Raw genomic sequence first — 27553 nt, 5'->3', positions numbered from 1 at the left:
AGAAAATTGCTTGAACCCAGGACGCGGAGGTTGCAGTGAGCTGAGATCACACCACTGCACTCCAGCCTGGGCAACAGACGGAGACTAAGTCTCGGAAAAAACCAAACAAACAAACCCAAAACAGTTTACCATGTTACTATGCCTAGTCAAGGACCTCAAACAATGTCAAGTATGAATTTCTACACTTGGTTTCAAATCTCCCACGTTCTATTAATATTATTAATTTTTGAGACAGAGTCTCGCTGTCGCCCAGGTTGAAGTGCAGTGGCAAGATTTTGGTCGGCTGCAATGTCCACCTCCTGAGTTCAAGCAATTCTCCTGCCTTAGCCTCCTGAGTAGCTGGGTTTACAGGTGTGTGTCACCACACCCAGCTAATTTTTATATTTTTAGTAGAGACGGGGTTTTACCATGTTGGCCAGGCTGGTCTCAAACTCATGACCTCAAGTGATCCACCCACCTCGGCCTCCCAAAGTGTTGGGATTATAGGCATGAGCCACAGTGTCTGGCCCCACAATCTATTAAAATCAGGGCTTTTCTTTTTGTTTAAGAGTAGTCAAGTGCAGTGGTGGGAAGTGGAGCACAAGTTGAATAAGGAGTTTGGTCTGTAACTGACAGTGAACAATCACGATAACTTACTATCTCTGTATCAGCCTAAAAGGATCTTGAAGAGATATTTGTACATTCATGTTCAAAGCAGTATTATTCACAATAGCCAAAAGGTGGAAATAACACAGATGGTATATACATACAATGAAATATTATTTAGTCTTAAAAGGGAAGGAAATTCTGACACATGCTACAACATGGATAAACCACAAGGAGATTATGCTATGTGAAATATGCCAATCACAAAGACTAATACTGTATGATACCACTTTTTTTTTTTTTTTGACACGGAGTCTCGCTGTGTCGCCCAGGCTGGAGAGCAGTGGCCGGATCTCAGCTCACTGCAAGCTCCGTCTCCCGGGTTCACGCCATTCTCCTGCCTCAACCTCCCGAGTAGCTGGGACTACAGGCGCCCGCTACCTTGCCCGGCTAGTTTTTTGTATCTTTTAGTAGAGACGGGGTTTCATCGTGTTAGCCAGGATGGTCTGATCTCCTGATCTTGTGATCCGCCAGTCTCCGCCTCCCAAAGTGCTGGGATTACAGGCTTGAGCCACCGCGCCCGGCCTGTATGATACCACTTACATGAGATACCTAAAGTAGTCAAACTCATACAGACAGAACTAGAATAGTGGTTACCAAGGCTGGCCGGAAAATGAGGAATGAGAAATTGTTTAATGGGTGCGGGCTTTGTTTTGCAAGATGAAAATAATTCTGGGGACTGGCTGCACAAGGTAAATGTACTTAATACTAACGAATTATTCACTCAAAAATGGCTAAGAGGATAAATTTTGTTGTGTCGATAAAAAAAATTTAAAAATCTATTTCATCTTTCTCATGAAATCTTACTTTTTTTCTCGTTTCTATTTTTCCCATTTCAGTTAGACTGATCTCTTCATTGTACTTTCAGTATGCCTCTTGAGCCTTTGCACCACGGTGTTTCTTCTCTGGAATGGTCTTCCATTATCACCCATCCATTTTCAAAAGGTTGCACGTGCTTTCGTCCCAAAGACATTACTTTACAGATCCAACCAGGAGTCGCATCCTCCATGTCATCCCTATTCTTTGAAACCACAGACCTCTCTCCCTTTTCTACACTACACAGAAGGGCCTACACATGGCTTTCATGCTTTAGCTTAGCCTCTCCGACCATACCTCTTAAGACCCTGAGGATCAGGGGGCGTCATCTCACAGTTCTCCTGCACTTCTCTCCCATCCCAACACATACACATGATACTAGCAAGGAGCTCCGCACACAAGCTCCTCCAGTAAAAACGACGCACTAGGCAGTGCATCCCAACACATCAAATTACCGGCGCTCATAGGAGCCTGATGCGGCAAAACTGTGCGTCCTTCGGAATCCTTGAAAGCAGCACTAAAATTTGCAGTTTTCTACCCTCCAAAACACTTCCCGGGCCGGATGTGGTGACCCACTCCTGCAGTCCCAGCACTTTCGAAGACCCAAACAGACAGGTCACTTGAGGTCAGGAGTTTGAGACAAGGCTGGGAAACATGGTGAAACCCATCTCTACAAAAATACACAAAAAGTACTTGGGAGTAGTGGTGCGCGCCTGTAATTCCAGCTACTCGGGAGGCTAAGGCAGGAGGATCACGTGAGCCTGGGAGGTCGAGGCTGCAGTGAGCCGTGATCGCGCCCACTGCACTCCATCCAGCCTGGGCGACGGCGGTGAGATCCTGTCTTAAAAAAATAAAAGCCACCACTTTCCTACTTATTTTCCCAGGGAAACGCACGCGACGGAGGAGCGAAGGAGCGTTTATTTGTGGAGGGGCTCAAGTAAGAAACCCTGCTCGCAAGCCGACTCCAGGCTCTCCGAAGCCTTCTCCGGGCTGTCTCCCCTCCCCAAAAGGTAAAGAACCGTTAAAAAAGTTTACTTCCGGCACAAGCGTCCGCGCCTGCTCGGAAAAGGGAGAGTGGACGTACAGCTCTGTTACGGGAAGTCGCAGGGCACAATTTCCTTCATTGCAGTCGCCTTGTAGGCGGACGTCCCAACCCAGAAGTGAAAGACCGTTTCCTTCGAGTATCAGACCCCCGACCAAAGGAAGTTCCACTTGGACAACTTTTACCTAGGGTTTCCCGACTCCTCTTTAGCTCTTCCTATCACGCTCCCTGATTGCTGGTGCATTGTTGCTGTGGCCACTTAGTTCCGACCTTCCTTGTGTAACTCGAGTTTTGTCGCAACTTTCCAAGGGGCTTAACTACACTCGGGCCACCCTTTCCTAAAACAAACAAACAAAAAACCCAAAACCTTTACCCTACGGGTACCCATCAGGGTCAACCAACGTTCTCCGTGAGGGGCAAAGCTCCCGGGGACTTTACGCCCGCGAAGCCTAACACGGCCAGGCCCGCGCGTGCGCAGGTCGTTACCATAGAGAGGCAACCGCCTCTCTGGTATCGGTTTACGCTCTCTATGGTGCAGCTGGGTCGGTGGCGGTAAGAAGAAAAAGGGGGACCGCACTGCGCAGGCGCCCTCGGCGTCTCTCTCGCTCTCGGTCTTTTTTTTTTTTTTTTCCTTTTTTTTTTTTTTTAATCCCCGCACCAAGCGCTTAACCTCATTGGGGTGGAGGAGAAGGCGGCGGCTCTCTGGTCCGCAGCGGCAACAGTAACGAAAAACAGGGCTGTAAGTACCTGGTCAGGGGGTGGAGGGTCAGACCCGAGCCCTCCCGCGGCCCTGGCCCCTCCCGCGCAGTGGCGGGCGCCGGGTCTGGGTGGGGGCGATGTCCAGCGCTGTCATCGGCTCTTGGGTGCACTTTGGGGGGATGGGGCGGCTCTGAGGTGGGAGCCTGGCGAGGAGCGGGATGCGAGGGTTGTTTATCCAACCAGTAGGTCGCTGAACCCAGGCTGCTTTGCAGAGGGAGGGGATCGGCCGTGGGGTCAGTCGGCTTTGTGTGCCCCTCTGTGTTTCCCTTTTCCAGACCCCACCCGGGCCCCCTTCCTAACCCGAGTCTCCCCGGCCTGGTGGGAGAAGCCAGCGAGCCCGGGGCGCGTTTGAAAGGGAGGGAGGGGGCGAGGGAGAGAAACCCACAACAACTAGTCATCGGCGAGTGATGGGTGTGGAGAAAGATCCAGAGAGAAGGGGTGCCGGGAGGCGGGCGGCCCGGGCTCCCAACCGGGCCAGACAAAAGCTGCGCGAGCGGCGCTGAGCAGAGCGGCCGGCTTGATGGGATGCACAAGGTCCCCTTGGTCCCCGGGGCCTTCGAAGAGCTTCTTTCTGAAGCTGGGAAAGCGAACAAGTGCTGAGTTAAGCCTGTGCAGACTTCTCAACTTGCCTTTGTTGTTCTTTGGTATTGGCAGAGACGCTCTGACGAAGATGAGTGTGTGATCTTGCACGTTAGCCTGGCTGGATACAATGGAGCTAATCGAATTTTGCTTTCCATTTTACGAGCTGCTGGGATGAGTGTGGGGCTTTCCAGAGTTTAAATTATTACATAATATTTTTTAAAATAGTTGTTTCTAAAATTAAAAAAAAATTAATGTGGAGTCTGAAGGCACGCTGTGGTGAGTTTGCAGCTGAGTTTGCAGCTGGGTGAGTGAGTTTCTGTGTAGTGGGGTGCTTTCATTAAATACTGACCATTCGTAGAAACTGTGAGCTCTTTAAACATGATACTTTAATTTGTAGATGTGGCAATGAGAGCTTCAGATTCTCTAGTCCTTTGGGAGACAGTGATGCAGAAGAGTCAGAAGCGAGAAATAGTTTCATGCCGCCATGTACCTTGGACCCTATTTGGGTGCCACAGTCTGTTTTCAATTCTGGCATTAGAAATTGTTTTTATTGCTGTGATCATTTACGACGTTAACTGATCTTTCGATATGAGGGGTCCCGGACATTGCCTCTGTTTGCTCATCAAGGGAGTGGGAGAATAGCAACATTGATGTAGAGACCGTATAGATAAAAAGTGGCACAGTGCCTCAGAGTACTGAATATTATTTATTTTTTACCTTTGTTAAGAAAGATTTAAATTTTGATGATTTGGTTATCTTGTTAAATTGTGTAATACACCTTTTTAGCAGTTGTTACTCAAATCTCAGTTTCTATAATTCATTGTTTATTATGGGTTAGATTGTAACACCATTTTAGACTTCTGAAGCTTTAGTTTTTATGAAGGAGTTTTCAGCCATAGCTTTTAATTCTCCCAAGTAAGGTTAACCAAAGTCAGAACTCCTTAGAAAAGACTTTGTTGGTGGTGGAGGTATCAAATATTGTACCTCTGTGTTATAACTGAATTGGCAAATACAGAAAAGGCTTTTGCTAAGTTTTCACCATAAAGTTGTGTTAGAACGGAAAACCCAGATCTCCTAGGATGTCAGGCTTTTGAATTAACCTACAGATTAAACTTTATTTATGTAAAAAAGGTAAGCATTTTTTTTTTTTTAATTGATAGCAAGTGAAACTCTCAAGCCTGGTGTATTATGCTTCAGTAACTAGTGGGATAGATCTCTTTAAGTGTAGTTCAGATGATGGGAACTTGCTTTTTATAGAGCAAGATTTCAGATGCTTAAAATAGTTTGACAGGGATGTTGAGAAATGATTGGCCAGAAGAACATTAAGTTTGTCATTTAAGTGTGTTATATTTTGTTTACTGGTTTTATTTATTATTTATTTTTATTTTTGAAACAGAGTTTCGCTCTTGTCGCCCAGGCTGAAGTGCAATGGTGCAATCTCAGCTCACTGCAACCTCCACCTCCCGGGTTCAAGCGATTCTCCTTCCTCAGCCTCCTGAGTAGCTGGGATTACAGGCTCCCACAACCATGCCCAGCTAATTTTTGTGTTTTTAGTAGAGACAGGTTTCACCATGTTGTCCAGGCTGGTCTTGAACTCCTGACCTCCGGTGATCTGCCTGCCTTGGCCTCCCAAAGTGCTGGGATTCCAGGCGTGAGCCATCATGCTGGGCCCGTGTTCTGGTTTTAGATTGAGATTTTTTGCTTCAGTCTTGTTTATTTTCTTAAGTAGCTTAGTGTCATGATTTATAAGTTGAGTGAGATGGCTTCTTGGGCCTGAGACTTAAATTTACTGTTTGAGACCCGTCTATTCTTAACAATCTTCTTCTTAATAATTTTTAGATTATATATATTTTTATTTTGTAGTACTATTGGTAATAGAAACATTTAAGTGATTACAAATATTGGGTTCAACTGAGTTACTGAAACTGTCAGTTTTGGTTACTACATCGAGTTGTCAAATAGTGGAAACAGTAGACACAAGTAAAACTTAAATGTTTAAAACCAGAACATTTAAAAGATTTCCTAGAATACAAGAAAAGAGGCTGGGTGCAGTGGCTTACATCTGTAATGCTAGCATTTTGGGAGGCCAAGGCAGGTGGGTTGCATGGAGTTTGAGACCAACCTGGGCAACATGGTGAAACCCTGTCTGTCTACAAAAAATACAAAAATTAGCTGGGGATGGTGGTGTGCACCTGTAGTCCCAGCTATTCGGAGGAGGGGGAAATGAGGTGGGAGGATCGCCTGAGTCTGGGAGGCTGAGGCTACAGTGAGCCGAAATCATGCCACTGCACTATAACCTGGATGACAGAGTGAGACCCTGTCTAAAAACAAAAACAAAACAAGGGAAGGATCTGTTAGTCTTAAAAACAAAAACTAAGCGAAGTAGAAATCATTGATGATATAGTTTTTGGTTTGTAAGATGTAATTTTAAAAAATGAACTAACCGTTTTAGCCATTGCCAGCGGGGCATCATCGACAAAGTATGGGTATATGTGTTTGACTAAATGACCTCTAAAATGCCAGCATTTACTGCTTGTTTCTCGCTTGTTCTTCACCTCCCCAGGGCTTTTCTGCCCCTTTTATGCCCAGACCATTACTGCCACACAGTGATTTTCCTCCCCACATTCTTATGACAGCCCTCCTCCCACCTCCCCTCATGGATCCTAAAGATCTAGCTCAGGTGTGCTCAAATGGTGACATTTCTTCCATAATACCTTTGTTAACTTCTCTCTTGTTTCCTGCCTGGAAGTTTCCTCACTCCTTGCTGCTTCCTGTTGTATATATCACCTTCCTGCTTGCTTAGATTCACTCTGGTGCATTTACTCTTCTCTAGATCTTTGAGGGCACAGGGAGTTTGTAGAACACAATTGGTGTCCTCTGTTGCTTACTAAGTGACTAAGTGACTTGTATAACTAATGGAAACTGTAGAATGTATGAAAGAATAAACAAATGTATCCTAACATAGACTAATAAAATGTGAGCTTTGGAGGAGTTGTTAGAGGCCCGGTAGTCCAACATCCTTCCTTTTGTCTGCTACATTCTGATCATTGGTGTCAAACTGCAGGCATCTGTCCCTGGACAGGTCTTGGTTGCCAGAAATGTTTTTTTTTTTTTTTTTTTTTTGAGACGGAGTCTCGCTCTGTCACCCAGGCTGGAGTGCGGTGGCCGGATCTCAGCTCACTGCAAGCTCCGCCTCCCGGGTTCACGCCATTCTCCTGCCTCAGCCTCCCGAGTAGCTGGGACTACAGGCGCCAGCCACCTCGCCCGGCTAGTTTTTTGTATTTTTAGTAGAGACGGGGTTTCACCGTGTTAGCCAGGATGGTCTCGATCTCCTGACCTCGTGATCCGCCCGTCTCGGCCTCCCAAAGTGCTGGGATTACAGGCTTGAGCCACCGCGCCCGGCACCAGAAATGTTTTTAGACTACTCCAGTCTGCTCCCTCCGTTTCACCTATTGACCTTACTTATACTTCCTGAAGCAACCTGAATTAAGTCTGTTTCTTCTTCACATAATAGCCCTTCATATTTCCCATGACAGATATCACACTTCTGGACTTACTGATTGTTTATTAAACTCTCTCTTGAATTGAGCACCAGGTACCAAGAGGGTCCAGTTGAAGAGACATCCATGGCCCCTGCACTTCAGGGGCTTGCAGTCTAGTTACGGAGACAACTATAACATGAATCGATGGCTGGTTATAATGCAAGTATGCAAACAGCCCTAAATCGTTAGTTCTTTCCTGGTTTGTTATGGCTCACCATGCTTTCTTTAGGGAACTCTGTTTTTTGTTTTGTTTTGTTTTGTTTGAGACGGTTTTGCTCTGTTGCTCGAGCTGGAGTGCAGTGGCATGGTCACGGCTCACTGCAGCCTTGACTTTCTGGACTTAATCAGTCTGCCTGCTTCAGCCTCTTGAGTAGCTGGGACTACAGGCATGCGCCACCACACCTGGCTAATTTTCTAAATTTTGTTTTAGAAATGTTTTGTAGAGATACGGTCTCACCGTGTTGCCCATGCTGGTCTCCAACTCCTGGGCTCAAGTCATCCTCCTGCCTTGGCCTACCAAAGTGCTAGGAAGCCCGGCCCAACTGTTTTTTTTTTTCCCCTGAGATGGAGTCTTGCTCTGTCGCCCAGGCTGGGGTGCTGTGGCGCGATCTCGGCTCACTGCAGCCTCCATCTCCCAGGTTCAAGCAGTTCTGCCTCAGCCTCCTGAGTAGCTTGGGACTACAGGCGTGTGCCACCATGCCTGGCTAATTTTTGTTGTGTTTCTAGTAGAGATGGGGTTTTACCATGTTGAGCCAGGCTGATCTCAAACTCCTGGCCTCAGGCGATCTCTGCCCGCCTCAGCCTCCCAAAGTGCTGGGATTACAGGCGTGACCCACCGCCCCTGGCAGTTGTTATTGTTGTTTTAATGTCCTTTAAATGCAGTGTCTGAAACAAAACAGAAGATACGACCTGAGCAGAATATACAGCTGTTTTCTTAGGTTAGGAAACTGAATCAATGATTTTCGAATTTCCTTGTGCATTCTGGCTCTGCCACTTACAAGTGCTATGATTTTAGGCCAGCTAAATAATCTCAATAATTTTAGTGTCTTCATCTTTAAACCGAGGGTGAGGAGAGGGCAGTGTTAGTTGTAGCACCTACCTATAGGTTGTTGTCAGGATTAAATGAGATAATACATGTAAAGTGTTGAGGGCAGTGACGGGTATGTGTTAAGTGGGTAATACGTGGTAGGAGTTAATAACCATGTAGTAATAGTTGCAGTAATCAAGTCACTGGAATCTCTTTGGGACCTTGTTAAAATACAAGCAGCCTGGCCTCATTTTATTATCTTCTACCTAGAGAATTTGTATGGTACCTGGGTGACCACAGTTTTAACAGTCCCCAGATGATTCTTAGATGACCCAGAGGTAGAGAACTCTGCACTTTACATGCTTGATATCATTAGCTTTTACAAATTAAAATTTTAAAATTTCCCAAGTAATAGATGAATAGATCTTCCTGAAAGATTCAAACAATGCAGATACAGGTAAAGGCATGGCTCCCAATTTCAGAGTCCTGGAAAAACACTCACTTAACCAGTTTGGAATGTATCCTTCTACACATTGTTACCCTTTTTTTGGTAAATTTATAAATAACTGTCTTCATAATAATAATGGCCAGATTTAAAAGATAAAAATGATTTTTAATGCACTTTTGCAGTCATAATCTTGGTTCCCCTCCAAGTCCTATGAGATGGGTAGGGGAAATAGCATCACAATCCTATCAATTTGCAGATGAGAAATCAAGGTCTGCAAGTGAAATTCGCCCTGATTGATCTAGAATGAGAACTGGGCCTTCTGTCTCCCAGCTTAATGTCCTTTTCACGTGAACCGCACTGTTTCCTAGCTGCATCATCTCGGCTTTTATTGAAGTTGTGGCTCATGAAGTCTTCTAGTCTTTTTGCCATGCCAATAGCTGTCAAATCAGATTTCCTCCTTTCCCTTAGTGCGTATATACTTGCTTTTAGAAAAATACTACTTTTAGAGTAAAGAAAAGAAAACAAAGGAAAAAAAGTAAATTCAAGGTTTTATATTTTTGTGTATCTGTTAAGATTGATCTTTTGGGGACAGAAATCTAGAACTGGCCTTGTGGCCATCTGATAGCATGGTGCATTTAGGTAAGCCTGTCTTCATTTAGGATAGCTGAGGTCAGTGTAGGACTTTTCCTCACTGCTGTCCAATTAACTCTCCAGGCAGAATCAGTTAAATTTATTTAGTCTTACTCCAATAATGTAGCAATAATATGGAAAGTTGAGAGACCAGTGGAGGAAAACCACATCAAACCATTTCAACACGAGCTGTTACTTCCCAGTGTATCACTCTTTGAGACTGTCCATGTGTCCATTCTTTTTGTAAGTAATTTTAGGTCTTCTATGTTTTATGAATGGTTTTCTTATAATTACATAGTATACGTAATTTTAAGTTTTAATAGCTTTGTCATTTTGAGTTAATATGGCAAATGTTGGTAAACTGTTTGAGATTTTTTTTGAGACAGGGTCTCACTCTGACGCCCAGGCTGGAGTGCAGTGGCACGATCTCGGCTTACTGCAACCTCTGCCTCCCAGATTAAAGCAATTCTCTTGCCTCAGCCTCCCAAGTTGCTGAGATTACAGGTGTGTGCCACCATGCCCGGCTCATATTTTTAGTAGATACCGGGTTTCACCATGTTGGCCACGCTGGTCTCGAACTCCTGACCTCAAGTGATCCACCTGCCTCAGCCTCCCAAATGCTGGGATTACAGGTGTGAACCACTGCGCCTGGCCTGAGAGTTTTGACATGAAGATTTTCTTTCTTTCTTTTTTTTTTTTTTTTTAAGCGAAAAGATACTTGCTCTGTCGCCCAGAGTGGAGTGTGGTAGTATGGTCATGGCTTACTGCAGCCTTGACCTTCCACCTCAGCCTCCTGATGGGCTGGGATTAGCAAGGTGTATGCCACCACCCTTGCCAATTTTTGTATTTTTTGTAGAGACAGGGTCCCACTATATTGCCCAGGCTGGTCTCAAACTCCTGATCTCAAGCAATCCTCCTGCCTCACTGTCCCAAAGTGCTGGGATTATAGGCATGAGCCACTGTGTCTGAGTAGTTATTTATTTATTTATTTTTTTATTATATGTAATCCAATAGTGACTGTCATTTTTGTATAGTTTCTCCTGTGTTATTCCCTTAGGATAAATTCAAAGAAGGGGGATTATTGAATTGAAGGGTATTTATGACCTTTTTTTTTTTTTTTTTAAAGAAGCAGAGTCTTGCTGTGTTGCCTATTCTACTCGAACTCCTGGGCTCAGTTATCCTCCCGCCTCAGCTTCCTGAGTAGCTGGGACTGTAGGTATACACCAGCACATCCAACCTCATATTTATGACTTAATACTTATTGCCACTGGCTTACCAAAAATTTGTACCATTTAGTAATTTTCCCAGCAATCTAAGGATGTGTTAGTTTCACAAAAATGTTACCAACTTCTGGTGAATATAATTTAAGTATATTTTTGCTATTATATGAGGTGTAGCTGGTACATTATTTTTATTTTTCATTACGTTTTGTATCTATTTTTAAAAAGAATAAGCAATCATGAGGGCTTTCAGTATGAAGAAACTGTATGAAACTCACATTGGGTATTACATGCAGGTGGTCTCTGTTACTTCCTTGGTGTCCAATCCTGTCTGGCATGACCAAAATTATTGCATTTCTTGATGGGCATAGAGGCGAATGCAGCCTTTGCTTTGTGGGACAGATTGTTGGAGTTGTCCACATCAGAATGTGATCTTATTACATTTTTGTGGCCTACCTTCTAGTGTTTCTTTAAACAGTTGTGTGCTAGGCTCCTGTGTAAAATATTTAGTAATCAGAATATCTGTGGATGTGGGCAATACCTGTTTTTTTTTTTTTTTTTTTTTTTTTGAGACGGGGTCTCGCTCTGTCGCCCAGGCTGGAGTGCAGTGGCCGGATCTCAGCTCACTGCGAGCTCTGCCTCCCGGGTTTACGCCATTCTCCTGCCTCAGCCTCCCGAGTAGCTGGGACTGCAGGCGCCCGCCACCTCACCTGGCTAGTTTTTTGTATTTTTTAGTAGAGACGGGGTTTCACCGTGTTAGCCAGGATGGTCTCGATCTCCTGACCTTGTGATCCGCCCGTCTCGGCCTCCCAAAGTGCTGGGATTACGGGCTTGAGCCACCGTGCCCAGCCTTTTTTTTTTTTTTAACAGGTTCCCCAAGTGCTTCTGGGGCTACACAAGTTTGAGAGCATTCTCTGGGGAGTACGTTTTAGCTAATTTTCTTCACAGACTGTGTCTTTCTTGTGGGTAGAGGCAGACTCTTACGAACAGTAGCCCAGACATGCCAACAGAGGCCTGTTGTAGAGAGAATGAATTGTGTAGCAGTGCCTTCCTAAATGAAGAGTAGCTGGGTTCGTTCTTGGAACAATAAACCAGTCTTTCCTAAGAGAGTGGAACTGCGTAAAAGCAGCTCCTTCTCTGATGTTTCTCTGTGGTGCTGGTGGCTGTTTTATTTAAGTTCTGATAAGTCATAGTGTTCTCCCAACGCAAGCCATATCCTGCTCAGCCTTTGGTTGGCCGAAAGGTGGCACACAGACCTATTGTCACATGAGCAATTACCATGGGATAGAACACTCACCATTTGCCAGGCAGTTGGATGGGTGCTAGAGGTATACTTCTGCCAGTTCTTACAGTAACATTTAAAGGCAGGTGCTATTGTCATTTTATGATGAGAGAAAGCAGAGACTTGGAGAAGTTGAATAATTTGTTCATTGTCACACACCTGCAGAATAGCAGAATTTGGCTTTCAAAATCTTCAGTATGCTCTTCATTTATCCCATTTTTTTTTTTTTTTTTTCCAGCTCAGGTTGTTCTTCCTTCATGAAGGTCAGTGGGCTGCCTTGGGGAAAGATCTGCTCCCACTATCTGGCAGCATCTGGAAACCACTCACTAGTCAGGAGGGATGTAGAGATGCAGACTTCTGACTAGGGTTTCCACGAGGATTAGATCAGTGACTGTACAGTTCTTTTTAGATTTGAGTTCCTGATATGAAATCTAACCTTAGACAATCCAGATGACTGGAGACCTGATAAAGTTTTTTTTCCTTTTAAGTGTTTTATTGTAATAAAATATACATAACATAAAATTGTCCATTTAAACCATTTTTTTGTATTATACTTTAAGTTCTAGGGTACATGTGCACAATGTGCAGGCTCATTACATAGTTATACATGTGCTATGCTGGCCCGCTGCACCCATCAACCTGTCATTTATATTAGGTATTTCTCCCAGTGCTATCCTTCTCCCCGCCCCCCACCCCATGACAGGCCCCAGTGTGTGATGTTCCCCACCCTGTGTCCTAGTGTTCTCATTGTTCAGTTCCCACCTATGAATGAGGACATGCGGTGTTTGGTTTTTTGTCCTTGTGATGGTTTGCTCAGAGTGATGGTTTCCAGCTTCATCCATGTCCCTGCAAAGGACTTGAACTCATCCTTTTTTATGGCTGCGTAGTATTCCAAAGTGTATATGTGCCACATTTTCTTAATCCAGTCTATCATTGATGGACATTTGGGTTGGTTCCAAGTGTTTGCTGTTGTGAATAGTGCCGCAGTAAACATATGTGTGCATGTGTCTTTATAGTAGCATGATTTATAATCCTTTTTTTTTTTTTTTTGAGAATGGAGTTTTCCTCTTGTTGCTAGGCTAGAGTGCCATGGCGCAATCTTGGCTCACCACAACCTCCGCCTCCTGCGTTCAAGTGATTCTGCTGCCTCAGCCTCCCAAGTTGCTGAGATTATAGGCATGTGCCACCACGCCTGGCTAATTTTGTATTTTTTAGTAGAGATGGGGTTTCTCCATGTTGGCCAGGCTGGTCTTGAACTCCTGACCTCAGGTGATCTGCCTGCCTTATTCCCCTCCCAAAGTGTTGGCATTACAGGTGTGAGCCACTGCACCTGGCCTAGACCATTATTAAGTAGCATTAATTCATTTATGCTGTTGTGTCACCATTGCTATAATCTGTTTCTAAATCTTTTCCATCATCCCAAATAGAAACTCTGTAGCCATCAGGAAATAACTGCCCATTCCTCTGTCTCCTAGCACCTGGTAACCTGTAGTCTACTTTCTGACTCAATGGATTTGCCTATTCTGGATATTTCATATAAATGGAATCATACCATATTTTCCTTTTGTGACTGGCTTGTTTCATTAGCACAGTGTTTTTTTTGTTTTGTTTTGTTTTGTTTTTTCTGAGACAGAGTCTCGCACTGTCGCCCAGGCTGGAGTGCAGTGGCACAATCTCGGCTCACTGCAAGCTCCGCCTCCCGGGTTGACTCCATTCTCCTGCTTCAGCCTCCCGAGTAGCTGGGACTACAGGCGCCCGCCACCACGCCCAGCTAATTTTTTGTATTTTTAGTAGAGATGAGGTTTCACTGTGTTAGCCAGGATGGTCTCGATCTCCTGACCTCGTGATCCACCCGGCTCAGCCTCCCAAAGTGTTGGGATCACAGTCGTGAGCCACTGCACCTGTCCCCGTTTGTGCAATGTTTTCAAGGTTTATCTGTGTCATAGCATGTATCAGAACTCCATTCTTGGCTGGGCATGGTGGCTCATACCTGTAATCCCAGCATTTGGGGAGGCCAAGGTGGGTGGATCACCTGAGGTCAGGAGTTCAAGACCAGCCTCACCAACATGGTGAAACCCTGTCTCTACTAAAAATACAAAAAGTTAGCTGGGTGTAGTGGTGCGTGCCTGTAATCCCAGCTGCTTGGGAGGCTGAGGCAGGACAATCGATTGAGCCTGGGAGGCTGAGGTTGCAGTGAGCCGAGATCGTGCCACTGCACTCCAGCCTGGGCAAAAAGAGCAAAACTCTGTCTCAAAAAAGAAAAAAGAACACCATTCTTTTTTTTTTTTATTGCTGAGTAATGTTCTATTGTATGGATATACCACATTTTGTTTGTCCATTAATTTGTTGGTGGACGTTGGCTTGTTTCTGCTCTTTGGCTATTGTGAATAATGGTGCAGTGAACACTGTTGTACAATATCTGTTTGAATCTCTGTTTTCACTTCTTTTGGGTATATACCTTGGAGTGGAATTGTTGGGTCATTTGGGTGATTCTGTGTTGTAACTTTTTGGAGCAATTGCTGAACTGTTTTTTCACAGTGGCTGTACCATTTTACATTATGACTAGCTATGTACAAGGGTTCCAATTTCTCCACATTCTCACCAACATGTGATTTTCTGTGTGTTTTTTTTTAATTTTAATTTTTATTATAGCCATTCTGTAATATATGTAGTATCTTATTTTGGTTTTGATTTTCATTTTCCTAATGACTAAGATGTTAGGCATCTTTTCATGTGTTTATTGGTCATTTGTATATCTTATTTGGAGAAATGTCTGTTCAAGTCTGTTTCTTATTTTTAAATTGAATTGTTTGCCTTTTTGTTTTTGAGTTTTACGATTGATTTATCTTCTGGTTACAAGTCCTTTGTCAGATATATGATTTGCAAATATTTTCTCACACTGGGTAGGTTGTCTTATCACTTTCTTTATATTGTCCTCTTTTGTTGCTTGTGTTATCTCCTTTTTTGTTTTTTATTCTTTTTAAAGTTATATTTTATGGAAAGGATTTTTTTTTTTTTTTAATTTAAAAAAAACATTTTTTTTGAGATGGAATGTCACTCTGTTGCCCAGGCTGGAGTGCAGTGGCACAATCTCAGCTCACTGCAACCTCCACATCCTGAGTTCAAGCCATTTTCCTGCCTCAACCTCCTGAGTAGCTGAGATTACAGGCATGAACCACCATTCCTGGCTAATTTTTGTATTTTTCATAGAGACGGAGTTTCACCATGTTGGCCAGGCTGGTCTCAAACTCCTGACCTCAGGTGATCCACCTGCCTCGGCTTCCCAAAGTGCTGGGATTATAGGCATGAGCCACCACGCCAACCTATTTTTTTTTTTAAGCTTTTTGTTTATGTTAGCATATCTAAGAATTTATTGCCAAATTCAAAGTAGTGAAAATTTATCCATATGTTTTCCTCTAAGATTTTATAATTTTAGCTCTCACTTTGAGGTCCTTGATCCATTTTGAGTTAATTTTTGTACATGGTGTGAGGTAGGGGTCTGACTTCTTTTTTTTCAGGTAGATAACCTGTTGTACTAGCACCATTTGTTGAAGACCAATATAAACGTTTTAATTACTTATTTTCTGTATCACTGAGTGGCATTTATAGTTTGCTTTGGGATTTTGACTTCATTTCCTATCCTCTCAACCTCCTCCTCCTTCCTTATTTTCTTCCCTCAAAACACAAAATGTTTTGTGTGTGTTATTGTTTTGCTGCTTGATATATGAGGCACTTAATAAATAAGAATTTCTCTCCTTTCTTGTAACTTTGTGTAGTTAACTTTTAAATAGTTTGTGTCCCAAAAACCGATTGTAAGGACCTTTGGAGTAGGAGCGTATATGTTCTATTTCTTTCTTTCTCAATTTCCTCTTCTCTTGAGAAGAGGACATCACTCTGGTGTCTAGTCTAGTACCATACAGGTGGTATGCTTAACTTATATTGACTGAATTGTGAAGCTGAACATAGATCTATGTGAATACATTTGGGGTAGTTGCAGAAAATCATTCTTAAAAAATTACTGGTCAGTGTATTAAAAAGATCTTCAAAGTTTTTTACTCAGGTCCTTTTAAGTCATTTTCCCAAATGTAGGGATTGACAATAGTATCTGGGTCTTTCAAATGCCTTAGGACTTTTTTGTGTGTGTGACACATGGTATTTAGGTAAACTCTAGTTAGGTAGTACAATATGGGGCTAATTTTATGGATGTCTGAAATTTTTTTAAAAATTTATTATTATTGTTTTTTTTTTGAGATGGAGTTTTGCTCTTGTTGCCCAGGCTGGAGTGCAATGGCGTGATCTTGGCTCACTGCAACCTCCGGCTCCTGGGTTCAAGCGATTCTCATGCCTCAGCCTCCTGAGTAGCTGGGATTACAGACGTGAGCCACCTCATCCTGCTAATTTTGTATTTTTTTAGTAGAGATGGGGTTTCACCATGTTGGTCAGGCTGGTCTTGAACTCCTGACCTCAGGTGATCCACCTGCCTCGGCCTCCCAAAGTGTTGAGATTACAGGCGTGAGCCACCGTGCCCACCCTAAAATTTATTATTATTACTATTATTTGAAATGGAGTCTCACTCTGTCACCCAGGTTGGAGTGCAGTGGCGCAATCTTGGCCCACTGTAATCTCCACCCCCCGGGTTCAAGCGATTGTTCTTCCTCAGCCTCCTGAGTAGCTGGGATTACAGGTGCCTGTGGTGTGCCTGACTAATTTTTGTATTTTTGGTAGAGACAGGGTTTTGCCATCTTGACCAGGCTAGTCTTGAACTCCTGACCTTGTGATCCACCTGCCTTAGCCTCCCAAAGTGCTGGGATTACAGGCATGAGCCATCGCGCCTGGCCTCGAAAATTTATTATATTTTAGAGACAAGTTCTCATTATATTGCTCAGGCTGATCTCAAACTCCTGGACTCAAGCAGTCTGCCCGCCTGTGCCTCCCAAGGGGTTGGGATTACAGGCGTGAGCCACTGCGCCTAGCCTGAAAATTTGTTAACTATTTATTTAAGATTCTGGTAACTGAATTTTGAATTGAGAATATACTCATTTTAGAGGTTATTTTGTATGTCTAGATCTTGCCTTTTCATTTTTGACAAATGCTCTTAGTTTCAAAAATTATTTTGAGTTTGAACAATGAGTATGTATTACTTTTCTAACAAAAAATTAAAATAAACAGCGTTAGAAAATTCTTGTCTAGAAATTCCAAAAGTTAACTAGTGAAGTCTCTGATCTTTCTCTCCGAATCTGTGTTATCATAGTTCCCTCCATCACTCTCTTTAGTGTTTGGTAGTGGCTAATGTTACTTGCCCTAAGAGATCAGACCTCCCTGGGGAGTCCATTTTGTAATCTACAGTCCAGATGTCAATGAAGGGAAAGATTCAGCTTGAAGGTTGGCCTTTGCTTTTTCTTTTCCAGTAAATTTTGTCTCTTAAGTAGGTATTTCTTATTATCTTGTTACGTAAACATTTTTATTACCTGAGATGTTGGTTATTCATCTGTTGTCTTTTTTAGAAGCTATTTATTATTAACAGTGGAAACAAAGGAAGGAATTATTGTATTCTCTTTAATTCCAAGCAACATAACAACATCAGAGAGGCCAGAGCAAATACAGTATTTCATATACTTTCCAGATGATTGTCAATCAACAGAGGGATTTCTTCCTTTCCTTTCCTTTCCTTTCCTTTCCTTTCCTTTCCTTTCCTTTTCCTTTTCCTTTTCCTTTTCCTTTTCCTTTCTTCTTTTCCTTTCCTTTCCTTTCCTCTCCTTTCTCCTTTCCCCTTTCCCCTTTCCTTTCCCTTTCCCTTTTCCTTTTCCTTTCCTTTTCTTTCCTTTCCTTCTCAGATGCAATCTCACTTTGTTGCCCATGTTGGAGTGCAGAGTGGTGTGATCATAGCTCACTGCCGCCTGGAACTCCTGGCTCCAAGTTATCCTCTCTCCTCGGCCTCCTGAAGTGCTGAGATTGGATTATAGGAGTGAGCCACAGTGCCTAGCTCTCTAAGAGAGTGATTTAACAAGAGTTTAAACCCACTTAGTAGGAAGCATGATTTTTGCCAGGGAGAGTAGGAAGGAGGGATGCAAACTGTTTTTTACTACCTCCATCCTTCTTTATGGAGAAGTTGGACTGGTATGTATCTGAATCTATAGCTATTGCTATACTTTTGTGCATATATTTTGTCTAAAAAGTTTGACAGAAGAGGCATTCTTTTTATTTAATAAATTACCCTCCAGACATGGGATCCTATTCTGAGGAAGGTAGCCCTCTAAAAAATGCTCTCAATGTGAGCTGTCTGGACTTACTGCTGATTCAGCGTACCTGTTGTCAGTGATTGGTGTGCCAGGCAGATTTCTTGTCATCTGTGACTGTGTTTCTAAAGTAAATATAGTGGAGAAAGCTTGCCATTCTGTCTTTCTTTTCAGAACATGCAGTAGATTTCTGAAGTGGCCAAAAGAGAATTTGTTTGGACAGGGGGACAGTATTTAGTTTAATTGTAGAGTTACTGATTTTAAGGAGTCATGAAAGAATGACTAAGCACTGGGAGATTAGAAACGTCTCATTGTAATCATCTGGTTACTAGACCTTTTGGGGTGGGGTAGGGAGACTGGAGGTGATGCAAAAAGGGTGTACACAAGGCATTAATGAGAAATGGACCTAAAAACAGACAGTCGTTAATGAAACTGCTGACATTAAAATAAGAGCATTATTCTAGGGTATATCCTAGGTAATTACTAGAGATTGAACAAACTGTATAACTTGATCAAAATCTTCATTCAACAAACTTTGCTGTTATGCTTAAGGGCAGAGAGAAAGGCTGTTAAGCCTTGTTTCCAAGGAGCTCCATGCCTTAGAGGGAAGGTGGACGAGTAATGGTTATTATTCTGTGTATTAAGCGTGCTACTGTGGGAAAACTGAAGAGGGATGGGATCCTAATCTGGGGCTAGGGGAAGAGATGTGGCCCCTTCCTATTTTAGCCTGAAGGATGTGAGGCCGTGAACCAGGTGCACACTCTCCTGGTGGGGTACTCTGGGGTCTGTTTTATTGTCTTCCATTTTTGAGAGAGCAGTGTTGGCTGGGGACCTAGCTTGTCACCGTAAGACAAGGAGATTGACTTTTGGCTATAGTAATGTCATGGTCTCATTTTGAGAAGTGGCCGCAGATAAGACACAAGAAAGCACTCTTGCTGAGAGAAGAAGGCTGTTTGAAACTAACGTGTTGTGGAGAGTCCTAGATGTTGATGAAATCAGGACTCTTGTATTTTCAGATCCTTACTTGAATTATAAACTGGTCAGTGATTCAGTTTTGGAATTTGCAGGTTAGACATTGTTCTTTTAGGAAACTTGTTGCTGTTGCATTTGCTTCTTAATAGTGATGGCATTATTATTTTGAATTGTAGTTACAAGTTTATTATGTGCATTATTGAACATAGAAGTTTTAAGAAGGTATCTAAGGGATATATTTGTTTCTCTTTTTATTATAAGTGAATGTAAATGTATTATAGTTATATGAGAATTCGCTTCATCTTGCTTAAATTATCCAGAAGTGAGAAATAGGACTATTAGTTAAATGCATGACATTTTAATATTATATCTGTAGCCCAGGCTGGAGTGTAGTGGTGCCATCTCAGCTAACTGCAAGGTCTGCCTCCCGGGTTCACGCCATTCTCCTGCCTCAGCCTCCGCAGTAGCTGGGACTGCAGGTGCCTGCCACCACGCCTGGCTAATTTTTTTGTATTTTTAGTAGAGACAGGGTTTCACCATGTTAGCCAGGATGGTCTCGATCTCCTGACCTCGTGATCCGCCCGTCTTGGCCTCCCAAAGTGCTGGGATTACAGGCGTGGGCACCATGCCCGGCCAACCAATGTTATTAATTATATTCATGGAAAAAAAGCCCATATATATACACACACGTACATATATACATATATGCACACATACCTCTCTCCGTTTTTGTACAGATTGTGACTGATTATAGACTACTTTTGCATTTTGCTTTTTTTTTTTCTTTTTTTGGGACGGAGTGTCACTCTTGTTGCCCAGGCTGGAGTGCAATGTGGTGTGATCTCGGCTCACTGCAACCTCCATCTCCCAGGTTCAAGTGATTCTTCTGCCTCAGCCTCCCAAGTAGCTAGGATTACAGGCATGCGCCACCATGCCTGGCTAATTTTGTATTTTTAGTAGAGATGGGGTTTCTCCATGTTGGTCAGGCTGGTCTTGAACTCCTGACCTCAGGTGATCCGCCCACCTTGGCCTCCCAAAGTGTTGCGTTTACAGGCATTAACCACCACGCCCGGCTGCATTTTGCTATTTTGAAACTTAGTATATCTTGGAAATCATTCTATGTCAGTACATTAAAGACTTCCTCCTTTTTTTTTTTTAATGAATAGTATGACTGAATAGTATGCTGTTGCATGGCATATCATGATTTCCTGAGTCCTCTGTTGATGAACATTTAGTTTTATCTAATCTTTTGCTTTTATAAACAATGCTGCAAAGAATAATTCTATATTATTTTTGCACATATAGGAATAAATTCCCAGAAGTTCGACATTTTGGGTTAAAAGTTATGTGCCTTAACATTGATATAAATAGATATTCCCAGATTATTCACCTTGGAAGTTTTAATGAAATCCAATGTGCAACACTAGATACGTTTTTGTTTGTTTGTTTGTGTTTTTAGACAAAGCTCTATCGCCCAGGCTACAGTACAGTGGCACCATCTTGGCTCACTGTAACCTCTGCTTCCTGAGCTCAAACCATCCCCCCATCTCAGCCTCCCAGGTGGGTGGGACTACAGGTGCATACTACCATGCCTGGCTGATTTTAATATTGTTTGTTTTTATTTATTTTATTTTATTTTATTCGTTTTGAGATGGGATCTTCCTCTGTTGCCTGGGCTGGAGTGCAGTGGCGTGATCTCGGCTCACTGCAGCCTTTGCCTCCAAGGTTCAAACAGTTCTCCCACCTCAGCCTCCCGAGTAGCTGGGATTACATGGGCACACCACCACACCTGGCTAATTTTTGCATTTTTACTAGAGACAAGGTTTCACCATGTTGACCAACCTGGTCTGTAACTGTTGACCTCAGGTGATCCACCAGCCTCGGCCTCCCAAAGTGCTGAGATTACAGGTGTGAGCCACTGCGCCCGGCCTGATTTTTGTATTTTTTGTAGAGCTGGGGTCTCAGTATGTAGCCCAGGCTATTCTCAAACTCATCAGCTCAAGTGATCCTCCCACCTTGGCCTCCCAAAGTGCTGGGATTATAGGCATGAGCCACTGTGCCCAGCCTGCGATATGTATTTTAAAAATACGTTTAAAAATGTAATTTCAGGCCTGGCGCGGTGACTCATGCCTGTAATCCCAGCACTTTGATATCAGGATTACAATTTGATTTAACTTTAAAAACAACTTTCTGGTATTTATTGGATAGATTATGATTTTTTTTTTTTTTTTTTTTTTTGAGATGGAGTTTTGCTCTGTCGCCCAGGCTGGAGTGCAGTGGCCGGATCTCAGCTCACTGCAAGCTCCGCCTCCCGGGTTTATGCCATTCTCCTGCCTCAGCCTCCCGAGTAGCTGGGACTACAGGTGCCCGCCACCTCGCCCGGCTAGTTTTTTCTATTTTTTAGTAGAGATGGGGGTTTCACCATGTTAGCCAGGATGGTCTCGATCTCCTGACCTCGTGATCCGCCCGTCTCGGCCTCCCAAAGTGCTGGGATTACAGGCTTGAGCCACCGCGCCCGGCCGAGATTATGATTTAACTAAAAAGAATAGGAATAGAGGCTGGGCCTGGTGGCTCATGCCTGTAATCCCAGCACTTTGGGAGTTGGAGGCGGATGGATCACTTGAGGTCAGGAGTTCGAGACCAGCCTGGCGAACATGGTGAAACCCTGTCTCTACTAAAAATGTAAAGTTAGCTGGGCATGGTAGTGTGCACCTGTAATCCCAGCTACTCAGGAGGCTGAGGCAGGAGAATAGCTTGAACCTGGGAGGCGAAGGTTGCGGTGAGCCGAGATCGTGTCACTGCAGTCCAGCCTGGGTGACAGAGCAAGACTCCATCTCAATAAGAAGGGGGAAAACACAGTATTAACATTTTGGTGTGTTCCCTTCCATACATTTTCTATGCATGATGCATATAAATAAATACTTTTTAATTTTTTTTTTTTGAGATGGAGTTTCGCTCTTGTCGCTCAGGCTAGAGTGCAGTGCTGCAATCTTGGCTCACTGCAACCTCTGCCTGCCGGGTTCAAGTGATTCTCCTGCCTCAGTCTCTCAAGTACCTGAGATTACAGGTGCCCGCCACCATGCCCAGCTAGTTTTTGTATTTTTAGTGGAGACGGGGTTTCACTATTTTGGCCAGGCTGGTCTCAATTTCCTGACCTCAGGTGATCCTCCGGCCTCGGCCACCCAAAGTGCTGGGATTACTGGCGTGAGCCACTGCTCCTGGCCTAGTTTGCTTTTCTGTTGTTTTCTGGATTGCTTTTTTCACTAAAATGATTGCAGATATCTTTACAGACCAATAAGAGCAGATTTTTAAAATTTATTTTTATTATTTATTTATTTATTTGTTTTTTGAGACAGAGTCTCACTCTTTCACCCGGGCTGGAGTGCAGTGGCGCGATCTCGGCTCACTTGAAGCTCCGCCTCTTGGGTTTACGCCATTCTCCTGCGTCAACCTCCTGAGTAGCTGGGAATACAGGTGCCCACCACCATGCCCGGCTAATTTTTGTATTTTTAGTAGAGATGGGGTTTCACCGTGTTAGCCAGGATGGTCTCAATCTCCTGATCTCATGATCCGCCCGCCTTGGCCTCCCAAAGTGCTGGGATTACAGGCTGAGCCACTGCGCCCGACGAGAACAGATTTTTTATTATCATTCTTGGTAACTGCATGGTTTGCTGTTGTTTGGATGTCCTGTAATTTATTTCCCAATTCCCTGTTCATTAACGTTTAGGATTATTTCATTTAAAAAGGATGACCAAAATAAAGAAAGAAAAAAAAAGAGTTAAAAGAAAGGATGACCAGCTACAATGAACAACTTGATATGTTCAGTTTAGTATACCGTTTTGTTTTTTTTTGAGATGGAGTTTCGCTCTGTCAGGAGCCATGGCACCCAGCCCATTTTAGCATACTTGATAAATTATTTCTTTTTTTTTTTTTTTTTTGAGACGGAGTCTTGCTCTGTCGCCCAGGCTGGAGTGCGGTGGCCGGATCTCAGCTCACTGCAAGCTCCGCCTTCCGGGTTCACACCATTCTCCTGCCTCAGCCTCCCGAGTAGCTGGGACTACAGGCGCCGCCACCTCGCCCGGCTAATTGTTTGTATTTTTAGTAGAGACGGGGTTTCACCGTGTTAGCCAGGATGGTCTCGATCTCCTGACCTCGTGATCCACCCATCTCGGCCTCCCAAAGTGCTGGGATTACAGGCTTGAGCCAGATAAATTATTTCTTTTTTTTTTTTTTTTTTGAGACGGAGTCTCGCTCTCGCCTGGGCTGGAGTGCAGTGGCCGGATCTCAGCTCACTGCAAGCTCTGCCTCCTGGGTTTACGCCATTCTCCTGCCTCAGCCTCCGGAGTAGCTGGGACTACAGGCGCCCGCCACCTCGCCCGGCTAGTTTTTTGTATTTTTTTTTTAGTAGAGACGGGGTTTCAGGATGGTCTCGATCTCCTGACCTCGTGATCCGCCCATCTCGCCTCCCAAAGTGCTGGGATTACAGGCTTGAGCCACCGCGCCCGGCCGATAAATTATTTCTTTAGATGCATTCTTAGATTTGGGCTGGTTGGATCAAGAGACGTTGCCAAATTGTACTATATATTATTACTTTTTATTTTCGTCAGCAGTCCATTACATTGTTCAGTTGATTATATTCAATTACATTCCTTTTTTTTTGAGACAGGAGTTTTGTTCTGTCACCCAGGCTGGAGTGCAGTGGTGTGATCTTGACTCTGCAACCTCTGCCTCCCTAGATCAAGTGATTCTCGTGCCACAGCATCGGGAGTAGCTGGGATGACAGGCATGCGCCACCACACCTGGCTAATTTTTTTGTGTTTTTAGTAGAGACGGGGTTTTACCACGTTGGCAAGGCTGGTCTCGAATTCCTCACCTCAAGTGATCCACGCGCCTCAGGCTCCCAAAGTGCTGGGATTACAGGTGTAAGCCATCGTGCCTGGCCTCAATTACATTCTTAAGTGACCGTTTTTGAAAATGTAGGACTAGAGTGATGGTTAGGTCTTTTGATATTTTAAGGAAAACCATGTTACTGTTGAATAGGAATAAGTTTATGTTGGAAAAATATTGAGGCAATCACAATTCATTTTGGAAACCGAGCTGCCGTATGTAGTACAACCCAGTTTATGCTAACATTGTTAAGGCACAGCTCTCTTTTTGCGCTTTTCTTTTGGAATTTATTTTTTGTAAGTCCATAAAACATAACTATAAAAATTTCATTTTAGTAAAAGCAGTGTCCTTCTATAGCTTCTCTGAGAAATATAACAAATTTTTTTTAGGTATAAGCTTAGTAAAGTACAGACTTAAAAGTGTATGAGCTTGAAATATGATTGAATAGTGGTAGACAGGGTATGAAATTTCACAGTATTTCATAGTATAGGAAATTGTGTACAGTGTATAAAATTGCTTATTTTATAGTATATGAAATTATCTTTTCAGTAGCCTTTGTCATTGCTCAGGTGACTTTCCACATTATTTTTCCCTGACAGGTCACTTAAATTGCATTGAAAGAGTTTGAAGTAACATAATAATGTCTAAATTGTCAATGAATAAATAAATCTGTAAAGCCCAAAATGAAGTTCTCTTTCTTTAGCAGACACAGGGTTCCTTATCTTTGAAGGCTGTCTATGACTCTGCACATTTTCCTTGTCCATCAGATTCGTACTGAGGAGTATGAATCTTGCCTAAACAAGGTAAATAATGCTTGGATGGTGAGGGACAATAAGCAAGGCCTGCATTCTCATGCTCAGGTACACCGAAGATGTAGCTTTATCTAGTGGTGCTCTTATATTTGTTTCACTGTTGTAGCCTTTCTTTTATCCATGTTTGCTGAGGAATTAGAAAAGTAGAGCCTTGCAGGAAAGCATCTTGATGTACTGTGGCGGAATAGATTATTTACTTGTCTCTCTCTCTGCAGTGAACATGGAGCTTGTCGAGGGCAGTGCCTGGCAGATTGCCTGGTACATTAGGTACTCCATGAACTTAGGAAACCGGGACCAAGAGCCTTTTCATTTCATGTCTGTCTTTCCACTTTTTTCTTCTTTTGTTTTCTTTAACTTCTTATTTTGAATTAATTATAGATTCACAAGCAATTGCAAAAAATGTACGGGAGTTCATGTTTACCCTTCACCCAGTTTCCCCCAATGGTTATGCATGTTTTGTTGTTTCTCCTCTTTTCCTGCTGTACTGTGTCTTCTTTCCCTGCATTTTCCTAGTTTTCCTCTCTTTTTCCTATTTTTGATCATGCTTTTGGCTCGCCATTGGCATCTGTGGGATGTCCTGAACTCTCTGAACTAAATGTTGCCGATTACTGTCCTACACTACTTATGGGAATGCATGTGATGGTTCTTTCTCTTCATTTATTCTTTGTGGATCACTTGCTCAGTATGTGTATGTGGTGCTGGGCCAGGTACTCTATATTCAAGCTTTTCAGCTCTTATTTTGAGAACATTAAATATGGTGCATATATCTTTGTTTTGTAGGTCTTTTTTCTAAATGATATGTATGTCTAAAGTACTCAGAGATGTGTGTCTGTTTTTGGTGAGAAGAAGGAGCTGCATTTTGGTGAAAATAGCCCTGGATTTTGAGTTAGAAAGCAAAGTTCAAATCTTGATTCTGGCCAGGCGCGGTGGCTCACATCTGTAATCCCAGTGTTTTGGGAGGCCAGAGTGGGAGAATCACTTGAGGCCAGGAGTTCGAGACCAGCATAGGCAACATAGGAAGACCACATCTCTCTAAAACAAAACAAAACAAAAAAAACAAAAAAGGAATCAAAATCCTGGTTCTGTTTCATACTTGCTGTGTGACCCCAGAAGTCACTTTGCTTCTGAATTTTTTCTTCTCTGTAAAATAGGCATTATAATGATAATCTGACAGATTTTGTAGGGGATAGAGAAAGTAGCATTTGTATGATCACTTAACCCATTGGAAGGTACTGCTTCAAATATGAAGTCGCTATGCTTATTTCATTGATGAAATGAAAGACAAGTTTTAAACTATTGGTGTATTAATTATTTATAGCTTGACTTCTTTATTCAGTAACACAGAAAGACTTCTCTTGTTTTTTTAAATCCTCATCCTTCTTATACCTTCTGTCTTCATATTAAATACCCAGGACTTAATAGAGTTTTCTTTTTTTCCAACTGGGTATAACCTAGCTCCCTTGGGAAATTTGGGATGGCCGTGTCAGCTGTCATACTGTGTCAAATGACATATCAGATTTCTCTTCTCTCTCTCTCTCTTTTTTTTTTTTTTTTTTGAGATAGAGTCTCGCTCTGTCACCAGGCTGGAATGCAGTGGTGCCATCTCAGCTCACTGCAGCCTCCGCCTCCCGGGTTCAAGCGATTCTCTTGCCACAGCCTCCTGAGTAGCTGGGACTATAGGCACTGCCACCATGCCCAGCTAATTTTTGTATTTTTAGTAGAGACGAGGTTTCACCATGTTGGCCAGGATGATCTTCCTGCCTCGGCCTCCCAAAGTGCTAGGATTACAGTTGTGAGCCACCGGGCCTGGCCTGTTCTCTTATTTTCTTATTTACCTGAGTCTGGGGATTTTTCTGTTTCGGGAACCTCTTAGAAAATCTCTCAAGCAGGCTGGGCGCGGTGGCCCACGCCTGTAATGCTAGCACTTTGGGAGGCTGAGGCGGGAGGATCACCTGAGGTCAGCAGTTCAAGACCAGCCTGGCCAACATGGTGAAACTGAAAATACAAAAATTATCCAGACCTGGTGGCGGGTGTCTATAATCCTAGCTACTTGGGAGGCTGAGGTCTAGGAGAATCACTTGAACCTGGGAGGCGGGGGTTGCGGTGAGCCGAGATTGTGCCACTGCACTCCAGCCTGGATGACAGGGCGAGACTCCCTCTCAAAAAAAAAAGAAAGAAAGAAAGAAAATCTCTCAAGCCAGCATATATGCTCCTTTGTGCTTAGCTTTTTAGTGGATTTCACTGTTAGAAACCAACTATTCATGTGTTACCAGAAACATTTTTATTTTTGAAGGGAGACTTTCTTTTTATTTGTGTTATGCACATGGAATACTTAGTATAGAAAGTCATAAAATGAAAATTTTAAAATTGAAATAATTGACAGTTTTTTTTTTTTTTTGTAAACCTGATCTAGATACAGGCAAACTTTTAAATCATTAAGGTACAGACATTTATAGAACACCCCTTCCAATAATAATAGGATACACATTGTTCTGAAGTACATATGGAACATTTCAGGATAGACCATATGTTATGCCATAAAACAAGCCTCAATTAATTTAAAGGATGGAAATCATACTATGTTCTCTGACCATAATGAAATGAAATTAGATATCAATAACAGAAGGAAATTTGGGAAATTCAGAGTATGTGA

The 27553-nt window shown here is 43.0% G+C and overlaps 1 protein-coding gene and 1 long non-coding RNA gene across 16 annotated transcripts in view; one reads left to right on the top strand and one right to left on the bottom strand.

Annotated features, from left to right (window-relative positions):
- Nucleotides 1-1430: 1430 nt before the first annotated feature.
- Nucleotides 1431-2486, bottom strand: LOC104665607. Its single transcript, XR_004053219.1, has 2 exons — nt 2217-2486; nt 1431-2131 (listed from the first exon to the last, which is right to left on the bottom strand). It is a non-coding gene; the product is annotated as an uncharacterized LOC104665607 (long non-coding RNA).
- A 539-nt stretch (nt 2487-3025) lies between these two features.
- The window catches only part of CLASP1 (cytoplasmic linker associated protein 1), a 310377-nt gene continuing 285849 nt past the window's right edge, over nt 3026-27553 (top strand). For all 15 annotated transcript variants that reach the window (XM_030916265.1, XM_010367499.2, XM_030916256.1 and 12 more), the window contains exon 1: nt 3026-3242. The gene's annotated coding sequence lies outside the window, so the exon portion shown is untranslated. The remainder of the gene's footprint in view (nt 3243-27553) is intronic.

Source organism: Rhinopithecus roxellana, chromosome 14 (genome assembly GCF_007565055.1).
Source record: "Rhinopithecus roxellana isolate Shanxi Qingling chromosome 14, ASM756505v1, whole genome shotgun sequence".
In the NCBI taxonomy this organism is placed as follows: Eukaryota; Metazoa; Chordata; class Mammalia; order Primates; family Cercopithecidae; genus Rhinopithecus; species Rhinopithecus roxellana.
The sequence above is the reverse complement of the archived record's forward strand: the minus strand, read 5'-3'. Positions and strand labels throughout refer to the sequence as shown.